The sequence below is a fragment of the Pipra filicauda genome, unplaced genomic scaffold, assembly GCF_003945595.2.
Source record: "Pipra filicauda isolate LSUMZ 115617 unplaced genomic scaffold, ASM394559v2 scaffold140_size2443280_pilon, whole genome shotgun sequence".
NCBI lineage: Eukaryota > Metazoa > Chordata > Aves > Passeriformes > Pipridae > Pipra > Pipra filicauda.
The window spans coordinates 2,207,712-2,220,531 of NW_024103885.1; the positions used below are offsets into that span (position 1 = coordinate 2,207,712).

The 12,820-nt window shown below is 39.6% G+C and overlaps 1 protein-coding gene across 2 annotated transcripts in view; it reads right to left on the reverse strand.

Moving 5' to 3' along the window:
• HCN1 (hyperpolarization activated cyclic nucleotide gated potassium channel 1) overlaps positions 1–12,820 on the reverse strand; it is a 202,855-nt gene that overhangs the window by 58,499 nt on the left and 131,536 nt on the right. The window lies entirely within an intron of this gene.

The following is a 12,820-nucleotide window of genomic DNA, read 5'->3' on the forward strand; positions in this document are numbered from 1 at the left end:
TCAGCTGCTGCTGACAGGGACAGCTCATTTTCTCAGCCTGCCTGATTGATCCCTCCTCTGCTCAGATCTGTACTACAAATTTGAATGTCACATGCAATGCGGCATACACCCAATATTAATGAATATGCCACAGTACAATGCTTTCATTATTCACTTTTTTTTCCTCCTTTTTCCAGCTTTTTCAAATTGTTCCATGTAATTACACCACTGCACCCCTCTCCCCCATCCCCCCCGGAAGCTCTCACTTTCTTGGCATTAAGTGATACAGAAACATTTAGAAAATGAAAGCTCTTTTTTCTGCCATGGCAAGTGTGGTGCAAGGTTTAGCTGAGGGTCCTATCTTCTCTAAACCCCACAAAACAGACTGTTTTTGTGGAGGGTTTTGAGGAAGGAGCGGACAAATATCCTCTGCCAGATGCAGAGCCTGCCTTAAAAAGAGACGTGGGAACTGGGGGAAAGACTGAGAAACTACCAGAGAAAATGAAGCTGAGGTAAAAAAAAAGAAGAGAGGAGGTTTATGTCTGTCCCAAATAATTTCTGAGTTTGGCACTATTTTACAAGGTTATACTGTTCTTTACTATCTTCCACAAATCAGGAACTCTTACAGAGCAAGAGTCTGTTTCTTAAATATTTTGCGAACAGACATCTAAACCACAATCTTTCAGCAGTAAAAAATTATCTTTTCATTTATTGAGTTACATATACTATTAGTTTTATTGTGCCATTGCTTTTCAGTCAAAGTTACTCTCTGATTTGAATAGCTTTGTTTTAAAATCACTGGACCACTATAGTCTACTGCAGTTTTTAATTTTTTTCCTTTTTTATAGTAGTCCATTTACTCCCCTTTAGATTTTTTTTTTCTAGAAACATTGCTTGAAGAGTAAGTACTGTTGCCTGCCTTACAGGTGCACCTGATGGAGTAGGGATTATCAGCTGCTATCCTGTCTCTGCCCGTGCAACCCAAAATGTCATGGCTGGCTGACTGGGTGATGTGATATAGTGTCCAGGTAATCATTACCATTGATCATTTGGGTCTTTTCTATTATTTTATTTGCACTGTCCACATATAGAAGCTCCTGATGTTCAAGGTGGGGGGGACATGCAGGCAGAAATTAAAGGGTCATCTCTATCTCTCTGCCAAAAAATCAGAGGGGAGGGCATGCCAAATGATTCCCTAATTTCTTCCAAATAATGTCAGGTAGCCCAATGAGAGGTTCTTCTCAGCCATCAATAAATCCCTCATTCCAAGCTCTTATGTCATAGTTCTTCTGTACAAGAAGTCATCCTCTTTCCCCTGGGTGCAGTCCCAGTTCCCTCTTCTCTTCATGTCTCCCTACCTCCCACTTCCCATATCCCTTGGCTCCTGCTACTTCCAGTACCTCTGTCAAACTGCCCAGTCATCTTCGGGGCTCTCTGCCTCAGTTTTCCTTTAAGTTAGCCTTTTGGGCTGCCTCTGGTGTCAGTGGTACTCCTGGGTGAGGTGAGGTCATATCCATCTTCTGACGCTGCCTAATGATGCCCAAACATGGGCTGAAAAACACCTGATGCTGTGCAGGAGTGAAACTAACAATGAGAGCTGGACTCTTCAGCCAGGTGATCACCGACTCATCTCACTTATTTACATTCCCTACAAAGTCAGTGAAAACAAAGGCCTATGCCTAAAAAAATGTTGAGAAAGGAAAAAGGATAGGGAGGTATCTTATTCAGGGGAATTAACTCCATTAAACCTGGTTACCAGCTCCTATCACATGCCTAATAAGAAGCACCCAAAGACTTCACTTTTCTTTTAAAAAAGGCCCAGTGTTTTACTCAACATTTTATAAAATTACTTTTATATTTACATTAAATTCTGCAGTGAGCTCTGCCTGAATATACAGAGGTATCCAGCACTGCCTGTAGTAAAAGCATCTGCCGAACAAATATTTTGTCTAGAAGATCATATAGGTGCTTATGTGAAAGTGACATTTTCCTAACTCCAAACTTTATTTTTTTATTTAGTAACCACTTAGTGTTTAGAGAACTTGTTTGTTTGTTTGTTTGTTTTTGTTGTTGTTTGGTTGCAGAAAATTGCTGGAAAAGATAGGTCTGGTGCATTTTATGAAAACACATGGGGATAAAAACATTCTACTTCTATATTCATTACTGAATCTCTTTTCTAATGAAGGTTTCTTGAATTAGTGGTACAATATGTTTTCAAGGTTAGTAACCACTTGGACTGAACTGTTAATTTAGCACACAAAAGAATACAAAGAACTTTTTAAAACATTCATTCGCAGAGAGAAGGTTTTGGTACTTTTTCTATCCTCTGCACTCCAAAGCATTTATAAATATTGCATGTCTTAGTTATATAAGTTATCATGTTTTCAAGGTAGACATGCTTTAATTACTTGAACATTAAGAAACATGGTGAGGTCAGGAGAGAATTACGATTTAAATGTCAATATAAAAATAATCATTCCTACTTTCTTCCCTTTTTCCTTAACAAGGTAAAGGAAAAAGACCCAATCTTCACAGCAAGGATTATTTTCTCACTCCTAATATTGTATTAATAATATTGACTGCTATTTCCTTCTACCCATCAACAGGACATAAGCACAATAATTCTAGTGTAACTGGGATAATTGCTACCAGCTATATCTATCTGGTGTGAATCACAGAGTTTTGTCTTGCTAAAAGGTAACTTGTGCTGTATTTTAACAGAGACTTTGAAAACCACAAGTTAGTTCCTTGGTTTTTGTTTCCCTTTTTTTTTTAATCTATTTAATGTGAAAACCTATGGTAATTACTGTGAAAAGAAAGCAAATTGTGTGTAAAATCTGGCTCTGGTATACCTTCATGTCTTCACAGATAATTTTATATAGTCATCATGAACATGGCTGAAATTGTAATGAGCTTGCTCTGCAGTTTAATATGGAAAACTGTTAGAAACCTAATCCATAATGCAAGACAGCAGAACACTTTATAGGTAAATTACCCACAACACAGCAATAAATCAAAGAAAGTCCCATCTGTCATTTTAGAAGCAGTGGGAGTCTATTACAGTTTGGCACAGGTATGATGCAGCTGGGTGGAGAGCACTTGGCTTGCACAGTACCCGCTACTGGGAGGAACCAATTGTCTTTTCAGAGATACAAGACAAAAATAACCAGCCCGATTACCCCAGCAAGATGAGAAGCTGAAACACAATAATGAAGCATCAGGACAAAAGAGGAGAGCAGTCTAGTGAGAATGTTCTGACTGATCTACATTCCTCTCCGAAGTCTTACCCTCAAACTAAACATACTATTCAGTTTCACTTGAAAAGAAACAAACATGTTTAGTTATTGCTGCATCATTAAAGGTAACTTCTGATTTTTGATTAGGAGAGGGGAAGTAATTTTTGTCCTTACTTGTTGCAATACTGTCTTTTGTTCTTTCTCATTTCAAAATTTGGGAAGATCAAGGTCAAACTAAGTATCACAACTATGAGCAGCAAAAATTCAGGTAATTATTAAAAACATAAATTGACAACTATGAGAAAGAGACAGCAAGTGATGGTAGCAAAGGCCCTATCCTGACATAACAAATATTTTCATGTTCAATAAGTCTCTGTGCAGCCCCCACTGGCTCTCATGGCTGTATTTACATATTCATTTATATGTCAGTGGGTTGAGTTCACAATGGTCTTAATTATGCATCAAGTTATTTAAAAGAATGCACATAAATGAAAGAATTAATGTACCTACACATTCTACTATGTGCATGTTCTTTTAAATAACAATACGCATCCAGTGAAATGAAGTATCTGAAAAGTTTTTTCTGAAATGCAGATGTGTACTTTTTTCCTTTCAGAGTGTTTTGTTATTCAGTTATACCAAATATGTTTTATTAGCTTTATTCTAATAAATCCCAGTGCTTTCTACAAGAATAAGACTTACAGAAGCCAGGAATACTGTATCTATCCATTTAGCAGCCTGTGACCTGATGGTTGCTGAAACTGCATACGATGATTCAGAAATAATCCAAAAGTCAAGATTTACAGATGATTTTCCAACTATAAGGCACCCTGGACTTCCAAATAAATGCATAAACTACCAGAACTACCAGAAACAATCCACAAATACGGCATCAGGCAATAACTCTCAGTAATGCCTAAACATTTACGGAATTTTCTCCTTCACAATCCTACAATGACTATATTGCTTTTGGCACAGTCAATACTAAGTCCTGTTCTGACACTCTAGAAGACTGTTAACAATACTTGTATGTGATTATTCATAACATACTTCAAAAATTGTCTATTTAAATTACTGCACTATGGCAAAGCTAAATAGGATATACACCTGTGCAAGTTGATGAGAATTTTCTAAAACCCTGCAAAAATACAAGTTGATAGTTAGCAAAAAGCTTTTGTTTTATGTTCCTTTCCCCTCCTCCCTGCCTCCCCCCAAGTAGGTATAACTCCAGGATAAGATAAACCATCCCTCATTTTCCAAAATAAATTATTCCTTTGGGGTGGCCAGTATACTGTAGCACTGCTGTATAGAAAATATAAGATTTATCTTCCAAGTGGCTCACCTTCTCCAGCAGTATGAACACAACATGACCTATTGCTAAAATTATGGTTTATAACTGAAAACAGACTATTCTTAAGTAAAGAGGCAGAGAACATTTTTGTGTTATGCTATTGGCAGACTTTCTAAAACCTACTATCAGCACCAGAAAATCAAGACTTCTATTTTTAAAAACCATGTGAAAACCACAAAAACCTAGTGAACTTAGAAATCAGTACTTAATGAGAAACTTTGCTGCTCAAATCAGACCAGATCCAGGAATAACATTCTAAAAATCCAGTATTGCATGTTCAGCTGTGTGTCTTAAATTCAAGTTCTTCAATTTCTATTTGGAACATCTGTCCAATTCAAGGGAAAAAAAAACTCCAGAAAACTAAATTTTCAGAAATTTTTATAAATGGCATGTAATATGTAGGGAATTCTTTATCTGTTTCAATATATTTCATCTGAATCTGGACTCCAGCAAGGCTCCACCTGACAAAAATATTTACATGTATATGAATATTTATACTTGTTTTATAATATATATACCAAAAGCTGCTACAAGCCTAGTTAAATAGTGATATGGTCTTGGGGTTGCCCAAGCTCTTCCTTTCCTATCGATTCCCATCATGACCAGAACTGCCATTTCCTAGACCTCTGTGAAAATATACAAATCCGTGATACTTACAGATGAGATAGTTACACATATCCAAAATTTTCCAGAAATGTTTCCTAAGCACCAAAGCAGTACTAATGAACATGCCAAGAGCTTGGTATCTGCCTTGTTCCACCTTCAGTTTAACAACCAAGTGTTGAAGCTTAGGAAAACATGGAATTGCTGTCTCCCATTCCTCTTTAAGAAAATACAGAGGCATCACTGGCTGAATGCCCAGCTGAAGTGCATGTACACCAATGCACACAGCATGGGTAACAAACAAGAGGAGCTGGAAGCCATCGTGCAGCAGGAAAGCTGTGATGTAGTCGCCATCACGGAAATGTGGTGGGATGACTCGTGTGACTGGAGTGCTGCCATGGACGGCTACAAGCTCTTCAGAAGGGACAGGCAGGGTAGGAGAGGTGGAGGGGTGGCTCTATATGTTAGAGAGTCTCTTGACGCTGTAAAACTTGAGGTCAGTAACAATAAGGTTGAGTGTCTGTGGATCAGAATCAGGGGGAAGGCCAACAAGGCTGATATCCTGGTGGGAGTCTGTTACAGACCACCCAACCAGGATGATGAGGGTGATGAATTATTCTACAAGGAGCTGGTGGATGTCTCAAAATCGCCAGCCCTTGTTCTCCTGGGTGACTTTAACCAGCTGAATATCTGCTGGGAACTCCACACAGCAGAGAAGAGGCACTCTGGGAGATTCCTAGAGTTTACAGAGGATAATTTCCTGTTCCAGCTGGTAAATGAGCCTACCAGGAACGGGGCCTCACTAGACCTGCTGTTCACAGAGAGGGAGGGGCTGGTGGAAGATGTGGTGGTTGGAGGCCGTCTGGGGCACAGTGATCATGTAATAATAGAGTTTTCAATACTCAGGGACACAAAGAGGGCCTTCAATAAAACCTCCATGCTGGACTTCTGGAGGGCAGATTTCAGCCTACTCAGCAGACTGGTTCAAACGGTACCCTGGGAAACAGCCCTTGAAAATGAAGGGGTCCAGGAGGGATGGACATGCTTCAAGAAGCAAGTCTTGAACACACAGGAGCAGGCTGTCCCAGTGTGCTGAAAGGCAAGCTGGCAGGGAAGACAACTGACCTGACTGAAAAGGGAGATTTTGAAGGAAATTAGGGTAAAAAAGAGAGCTTACCAATTATGGAAAAAGGGGCTGACTACTCAGGAAGAGTTTAGGAATGTAATTAGGTTATTTAGAAAGAAAATTAGAGAGACGAAGGCACAATTTGAACTCAATCTCGCCACTTCTGTTAAGGATAACAAAAAATCTTTCTACAGATATATCAATAGCAAAAGGAGGGGCAAGGAAAACCTCCATTCTTCATTGGACATGGGGGGGAACATAGTCACCAAAGATGACGAAAAAGCTGAGGTATTTAACACCTTCTTTGCCTCAATTTTCATCAGTAAGACAGGTTGTCCTCAGGACAACTAGCCTCTGGAGCTGGAAGACAGAGATAAGAAGCTGAATAGCCCCTCTGTAATCCAAGAGGGAACAGTTAGAGACCTCCTGAGCCATTTAGATCCTCACAAGTCTATGGGACCAGATGGGATCCATCCTAGGGTGATGAGGTAGCTGGTGGAAGAGCTCGCCAAGCTGCTCTCCATCATTTTCCAACAGTCCTGGCTCGCTGGGGAGGTCCCAGATGACTGGAAGTTGGTGAATGTCACACCAATCCACAAAAAGGGCTGGAAGGAGGACCCAGGAAACTACAGGCCCGTCAGCCTGACCTCAGTGCCTGGCAAGGTTATGGAGCAGATCATCCTAAGTGCAGTCACACAGCACCTACAGGATGGACAAGGGATCAGACCCAGCCAGCACGGACTTAGGAAGGGCAGGTCCTGTCTGACCAACCTGATCTCCTTTTATGAGCAGGTGACCCACCTGGTGGATGAGGGGAAGGCTGTGGATGTGGTCTATCTAGACTTCAGCAAAGCCTTTGACACTGTCTCCCACAGCATTCTCCTAGAAAAGCTGGCAGCCCACGGCTTGTGCTGGGTTAGGAACTGGCTGGAGGGCCGGGCCCAGAGAGTGGTGGTGAACGGGGCTGCATCCAGTTGGCAGCCGGTCACTAGTGGTGTCCCCCAGGGATCAGTGTTGGGCCCAGTTCTATTTAATATCTTTATTGATGATCTGGATGAGGGGATTGAGTCCACCATCAGCAAATTTGCAGATGACACCAAATTGGGGGGCTGTGTTGATCTGCTGGAAGGCAGGAGGGCTCTGCAGAGGAACCTGGACAGACTGGAGAGTTGAGCTGATTCCAACAGGATGAGCTTCAACAAGGCCAGGTTCCAGGTCCTGCACTTTGGCCACAACAACCCCCTGCAGTGCTACAGGCTGGGCACAGAGTGGCTGGAGAGCAGCCAGGCAGAAAGGGACCTGGGAGTTTGGATTGACAGGAAGCTGAACATGAGCCAGCAGTGTGCCCAGGTGGCCAAGAAGGCCAAGGGCATCCTGGCCTGAATCAGGAACAGTGTGGCCAGCAGGTCCAGGGAAGTGATTCTTCCCCTGTACTCAGTGCTGGTGAGGCCACACCTGGAGTGCTGTGTCCAGTTCTGGGCCCCTCAGTTCAGGAAGGGTATTGAGGTGCTGGAGCAGGTCCAGAGAAGAGCAACAAGGCTGGTGAAGGGACTGGAGCACAAGTCCTGTGAGGAGAGGCTGAGGGAGCTGGGGCTGTTCAGCCTGGAGAAGAGGAGGCTCAGGGGAGACCTCATCACTCTCTACAGCTCCCTGAAAGGAGGTTGTCGCCAGGTGGGCATCTGTCTCTTCTCCCAGGCAACTATCAGTAAGACAAGAAGGCATGGTCTTAAGGTCTGCCAGGGGAGGTTTAGGTTGGATATTAGGAAGAAATTTTTTACAGAGAGAGTAATCAGGCATTGGAATGGGCTGCCCAGGGAAGTGGTGGATTCTCTGTCCCTGTAGGTTTTCAAGACGAGACTGGATGTGGCACTTAGTGCCATGGTCTAGTAACCACAGGGTTGGACTTGATGATCTTGGAGGTCTTTTCCAACTTGGCTGATTCGATGATTCTATGAATGAGTGGCTACCAAGTCTTGACTTACTCTATGGCACAGCTCCCCTGCCCATACCCTAGAATAACTGCTCGGAGAAAGAAGCTTCAAGAGGTGGTCTCTCTTCCCAGTTTTTAAAGGGAGGACCTCATTTTTCTCACTACACAAAGTGATCAAGTACATACCACAGCCTCCTGGAGGCCATCCAAAGCACCCCAAGAGCTTACTGCATCTTGCAGTGCATATCAAGTCTCTCTTCATGGACTGCATGAACAGTTTAAATCTCCAGACTGGAGCTGTGAGGGACAGACTGGAAAAGCTGGGGTAAGGCCTTGCACTGCAAAATCTAAAGCTCCTGCCCTAACTCTGTTAGTAATTTTTAAATATTTCTTCAGATAATTATGAAGTGAAAAATGAGCAGTCTGAGCTTCAAATCCCAATGTTGTCTATGTAAAAATACATACCACCACACAATTGTGTAGTAGTTGCTTACTACTTACAACTTACTGGTTGCTTTTAAATTAACTTTATATGCAATTAATTGCTTTTTCTCTGTATAAAAGTATATTTAGGTCTTTTTCTCCTTTTGAATTAGACTTATTTAGCTGAAGATGTGCTAAAAGACCATAAATAAGGCAGTAAAATAAAAGCAGATTATGGAGTTAGGAGGAGATGTCCTTTGGGATATTGGAAGTTGATGTCTTACCCAGAATTCTTTCACAGATTTAGTGATGATTTAACATACCTTCCCATGACTGTGACAGCATCCACTATACAGAGCCAGCTGTAATTTTTTTTACATTTCCTTTCATATGTATATGGTTGAATTAACCATTTATTATGCCTCTTATATTACTTGCAATTGCTAAAAGTGGTTTGATTCTTTTTCTGTTTTTGAGACCTTGTCTGGTTGCTCAAGTACTACTAGAAAAAAAACAAAATATACATAATGAAAATGGATCACTAAAATTAATTAAAATAATAAAACACCCCCAGCTAATACCTGATATTCTTTAAAACCAGTTTAAAAATCTTTAAGCTTAGAGACAATCGGTATGCTACTACAAATCTTGACTCTCTTAGATTGTTGTCCCTGGATACTTTATGCTCATGACAGACTGGAACAGAGAAAATATTAATGTCTTCAATCATGATAATTCAATGACATTCACAGCATTAGGAGAACATCTTCCTATTAAGAACTGCCAACATCTAAAGGAAGAAATATTTAACTAATGATCTTCACCTCCCTGTCAAGTTACTGTTCATTTTGCCTTCTTTGTTTCACACTAGACTGTTAACAAGTTCTGCATACACATTTCTGATTCTTTCAAATAAATGTTACCTTTGCAAAGGCAAATATCTTTGAGATGTGATAACTCCTTAGATGTTAAAAAATGTCAGAGCTGTTGTCACTTAAAAAATAACTTATAGTTGCTACTGCATTCATCTTTGACTTACATCAAAGCCAGGGAGGAGAGTGCTAAGATGTCATTGATTTATTGACTTATTCAGTCCTTTTATAAGGTAGAATGGTCTGTCAGACTTTCTTACTGAAGAGAGAATATGGATTGAGTATACCTGGTTTGGACATCTTTCTCCTTTGTCAGGTATTAGGCCTTCACAAACTGATACCAAGACCTAAGGTATGTATTAAATCTGAGAGGTATTTTTTTCTGGGAGAACAGTTTCACTACTTCAGTAGAAAAAAATATGAACTTCCTCAGAGTGACCAGAATGTATCAATGCATTCTTTTTTGTACCACTTCAAGGTGTACAATTTTATTGCCCATCTTCTACATTTGATGGCTTATAATTACTCTTATAAATTATGTCTTTGGCCCATAACAGTAAAGATGTGGAGCAATATTTGCTTCCTTATCATATTTTTATTTGTCTCAGCATGCAACCCTTGGGACGGGTCAAACTCCTAGAAAGTGTTTGACATATTTGGCTTCATGAAAACTCTCTCTTGTCTTCCTGTGCTTAGTTCTTCCATTTTGAACTATGCCTGTTCTAGTTTTGCATACCCTGAGCTTTGGAAGGATCTGAATGAGGAAGATTTGGGCTAATATTTCACTTCTAGCTGCTTTCAGTGTGAGAAGGACCAGTGAGAAGGACCATAACTTTCCTTTTCTTTTAGTTATATTTCACAGACACATTTATGATGTTATTCAGAGAAGAATCAAATAACAACCTCTTTCTTCACCTCCACTATCATTCTATGTTGCCTAGCAATTCGTGCTAATTACATTATTTTCTGTAATTCTTATAAGAAAAATAGTGGAGCCAAGAAATACACAACCACAGATATATATGTCTAAAAAAAGAAGTTGATCTTAGAACTTAAGCCCAAAAAATCAAAACAAGTCTCACTCTCCTGATTTTTTAATTTCAGATGAAGAAAAAAAGCAATTCATTAGGCAAAAAATAGATAATGTATTATATTAAAACTCTGAAATCAGTGGCTGGGGATTTGATTTACCTTTTTCTCAAATCTCAGATAAGTGAAACATAAGCAACTTTTATCTGCCAATACTTTAGAAAATATGCCAATAAAATGGGTAGCATAAACTGATCTTTGAAATACCTATTTATCTAGTTTGCAGAGTAAAGACAAATATAAAACACTCATTAGCAATATATAGAAATAGCTTAGAATTTTTAGCCTATAATCAAAAATTTATTTCCAAATATGATTTGACTCTGATAAAGCAATGATTAAGAATATACAAACATGACTGTATAGTTGTTATAGCTGATATTATATGTATAATTTCAGGGTCTCAGAAATCAATAGAAAAAAAGTTCTTTAATTAAGACATCCTTTAGCTCTAGCCCATAATAACTAGCTTACAAGGGGCTTCCAGCAAAAGAGAAATATTTCTCTAAAACCTAGAAACATGCAATTTCTGGATCATTTCTTACATTTCTGATTGTCAATGCCATGCTATTTTTTGCCTCTGAAGTCAGGAAACAAGTAAGAAGTAAAACTAAAAAGAGGAATAAAAATGTTGAGAATCGAAGGAATTAAAAAATGCCAGATATTTCTATGCTAGTGTTTAATAAAGTGTGTTTATAAAATCAGAGAACAAACAAACGAACACTTTTGCTTGCTGTTAGCGAGAAAACATGAGAAATGCAATACTGCTTGACTGCTACTGGGTTTTAATTTACACCAAAACTGCAAATGAAACTGGCTTTACTTTGCACAGTTTACAATATATGGATATATTTACATATGTACTATATTTCTTATGCTCAAAATATTATGATACCATGCTGCAGCCAACAAGGTCTGAGGATAACAACTAAGATGAGTTTTTAGGTGGATAGTGACATTTCTTCTATTTCATACATCTGTGTATAGTGTGTGTGTATGTTCACCCTAAACTCTAATGAAGCTGTAGTTATACTTCATGTCCCTTCTTATAATGTTTCTGTCCCACAGCTCCCTAGAAATGTCCCATTTGGGTAAAATTACTTTCCTTTCACTTGGCAGAATAGACCCAACAAGCCAGGTGGGTTACATGGATTGGCCCTTGACGTTGTATGGAGATGAAATAAGGGGGTTTCATATGGTCACCGACAGCTCAGATTTTTGGGGATTTTAATGCTCAATTATTCTCTCTTTCTAAACCACTCATTCTCACTTATGTTTCATGATACTACAGTGTGTGAAATTTCTTGCTTGCAAACTTCTGTTTTGAACAGCTGTTTTGTCAGCCACAAGCTAATTTTTCTGTCACTGAATATACAGCTCATCCCTTACCTCTTCCTGTTTCTCATATACTGAGCCTATGGTCATGTTGCAATTTGAGCTTAACAAAACTGAATGTAAACTGTTTTTTCATCCACATGCTCTCATTTCCTTCCTCTTTGCCTCCCTGTAAAGAAAATGCCCCGATCCATCCAACCCAAATATTTTTTTCAGTTTTCTCTCCTTCTTGTCCAGCAAATTCAGGTCATTTCTCTTCATACTCGGCATATGCCAGGGTCACTCTCTTCTCTATTCTCTATCTGCCAGGTTTCTCCCCCAGGTGTGCATTACATCACACTGTTTTTTGCCCAGTTTGCCTTTCTGGCCTTTGTTATGGACATATGCCAAATACTATCGCTCAGGTTGTGTTTCTTCTTTTTTGACGTGAACTCTGATTTCACTACATTGCTCAGCTGACCTCTCCCCTGGCATGGCCTGTCCAGTTTCCCATTTTCTATAATAGCAAATTTTGTCATCTTTTAAGCACCTCAGTAATTCCACACATCCTTATTGTCCCTGGCTGAGGTTCATTCTGATCCTTTCTTCCTTATGCCATCATTCCTAGTCTTAACTCCTAGTTTCATACCTTCATTCACATTTGTCTCTGATTTTTATTATCCTGACAGCATTAATTACTACTTATTACAGAAAGTTCCTACCCTGTACCCATTCCTGTCTCTTTAATTCCAGTCTTACTTACATGGACTCAAACAACCTTTTTCTTCCTGTTTCATAAAGAACTCGCTTCTACCAATCTCTCTCTACTTTTCTACCTTTTGGCCACTGTTCTTTTTGACCTTGGAGAGAACCTTACAGGTCATGGATTCACATGTA